Consider the following 2,942-nt stretch of genomic DNA (forward strand, 5'->3'; position numbering starts at 1 on the left):
AAACATATTAATTTTGCTGATGTATAGGTCTCTAATAGTCTTAGTAACAATTCCCTACCTCATTTATTAATACAACTAAAATTGGACTCTATCATGCTAAAACTTATATATCTAAAATATATTTCTAATGTTTGTATGACTTTTTTCCTATGCATTTTTTCAGAAAATATGTTAATCAATTAAAATTTCTAATGGGTAAGAATTGATTCAACAGCAGTGAGTAATGAAATAAATTATTTTGAGGATGGTATTTAAAAGTGTTCAAGCTACAATATTTGTCATTTGTCGGTTCTGTTTTATGTATATATATATTATTGTAGTCTAATTAATTATTTAATATGTCTCTTCTAGTCTTTGTCTTTGCAATTGCTAATGAATCTCAGTAAGAGAAGGCATGAAAAGATATTGATAGGATGAGATGAATCATTTGTTAATGATTGTTAAAAGAGTTCATTGTGATTGCAAAAATTAGGAATTCTAACATGAGCCATTTCAGAAGCAGGGGCTGGTGGGTTATCACTAACATAAAAATAAAAAGAGCTAGGAGTGGAACACATCCTTAGGACAGAAAGACCATACATATTGAAAATCCTGACTCAGGGGAAAAGACCTATGACATCAGAGGTGGAACAGAAAAGTGCCAGTAACAGAGCCATGAACCAGAGCATGAGACCGAAAGGTAGACTTTCCAGCCCATGGAGCAAGTAAAGCTGAAAGACTTTGGCAAGAGGATTGATTGCAGAATAGGGTACCTCTGTCACTTAATTGGGTGAGCTAGATTTGCTGACCCATGGAGATAGATATAAGTGTCTTTAGGCTGAGGTAGAGTAGTATGTGCTTAGGGCATCATCAGTTGCTGTAAAAGAACTTTGTAACACTGGCTAGGCAGAGAGTGGCCTGCCCATGGACACTAAAATAACTGTGACCTGAGCATTTCTGACCCTGAATTGTAACCTGTTAGCATCCCAAATATACCACATAACTCTAAGTATGATGTCTGAGTTCTGTGTGGTCTTTGCAATGAATTATTGAATTTAGTTCTATATGATAAGCACTATATGAAATAAATTATTTTGAGGATGGTATTTAAAAGTGTTCAAGCTACAATATTTGTCATTTGTCGGTTCTGTTTTATATATATATATATAAAAGACTGGTCAGTGATTCAAGCCTACCAGCCACTCCATTGGAGAAAGATGAGTGTTTCTGCTTCCACAAAGATTTAAAGCCTGGGAAACCCTATACAGGGTTGCTAGGAGTCTGAACCAACTCAACAGCACTTAACAACAATAGTTGAATAGAGTGGGCTGTAAGAGGACTAATTTGGTGGCACTTATTTTTATAATAATCAATAAACAGAATACAGTGAACACAGTTTCCTCTGAAATAACTAAAATGAGAGTGGAAATGGTACCAAGGTATTTAGTTTGTATTAAGAAAAACTTCAGGATCTGTGGCATTCGTGATGTATGACAAAATTCTGAGAACATATAACCTAATAAACCCAGAGTCATCTTTACATTGTTACTGGTGTTTGTAGCTCTGAGCTGATTGTCACCATGGTGACCGTATGTGTGACTAGTAGCACAGCTCCATAGGGTTTCATGACTGTGACCTTTCAGAAGCAGATTGCCAGTCCTGGCTACCAACATGCTTCAATGAATAACCTTTTGACTGTAGCCTTTGTAAGTCGTTTGCACCACACAATGACTATTCTTAACATGTTGTTGTTGTTATGTGCCCTCAAGTCAGTTTTGACCTCTAGCGACCCTGTATAGGGTTTCTGAAGAGTGGCTGGTGAATTTGAACTGCTTACTTTGTGGATCAAACCGACTTTGAAGTCCAGTCCATTAACCCACAGTGCTACACCATAAGATGTCATTAATAAAAGAAGTTCTACTTAGCTGTCATAATCAAACTATTTCATTAGAAATGTAGTACTTGAATAGTAATATTTGAAAAGAACATCTTTGTGAAAGGAATAAAATTAAAAATGCAAATACCTTTTAATTTGAGGAGCTCTGGTACCGTAGTGGTTACAAATTGAGCTGTGAAGCTTAAGGTTAGCAGTTTAAAACTACCAGATGCTCCACAGGAGAAAGATGAGGCTTTCTGCTCCAGTAAAGATTTACAGCCTTGGAAACCTTGTACAGGGTCACTATGAGTCAGGACCGACTCCACGACACATAACCACCACCACCTATATTTGATACTGTTTTCATAGAAGTAGATTCATAAATTCAAGCAAATTATTACTTCCAATATATATTTTCTTTGCTAAATCTAGGGGTTATTGTGCTGATATTTATTCTACCAGTGTACAGCCTCTAAAAAGCATTATATATATTATGGCAGATAAAAGTGTATATTTCAAAGAAAATATGCAATTATTTAAATTTATTTATAAGAAAAATAATACAGATATTGAATTTCACAATATTAGTCAATGTGTTCTATCCAAAATTTAAGATGGCACAAGTTGTTTGATTGGAAACTTGAGAACTGGTAGTTTAAACTCATTCAGCTTTGCCACAGAAGATAGTCCTAGTGTTTCTGTAAACACTCCAGCCAAGAAAACCTTGCATAGCAGCTGGACTCGGTAGCTCACGAGGTTGCCATGAATTTGGCCACTGGACAACAACTCATATTTTTTTCAACCCTAATTTCATTTGGAAAATAGTGATCTATGTATTTGGATCACTTGACTTAAATTCCATCAAATGGACTGGACAGCTAAAGAGTAAAATAATGGGAGACATAAATTAAATATTATTGATACTGTTTTTAGGTGTCATCATATCAATTCTGACTTAAAACTACATTATGTACAACGGAAGAAAACACTCCCCTGTTCAGTGCTATCTGCACTAACCGTCGTAATGCTTGAGCCCACTTCTGTTGCTACTGTACCAATCCCTCTCATTGGGGGGGGTCTTCTTCTT

The sequence above is a fragment of the Chrysochloris asiatica genome, unplaced genomic scaffold (genome assembly GCF_000296735.1).
Source record: "Chrysochloris asiatica unplaced genomic scaffold, ChrAsi1.0 scaffold00063, whole genome shotgun sequence".
NCBI classification, from domain to species: domain Eukaryota; kingdom Metazoa; phylum Chordata; class Mammalia; order Afrosoricida; family Chrysochloridae; genus Chrysochloris; species Chrysochloris asiatica.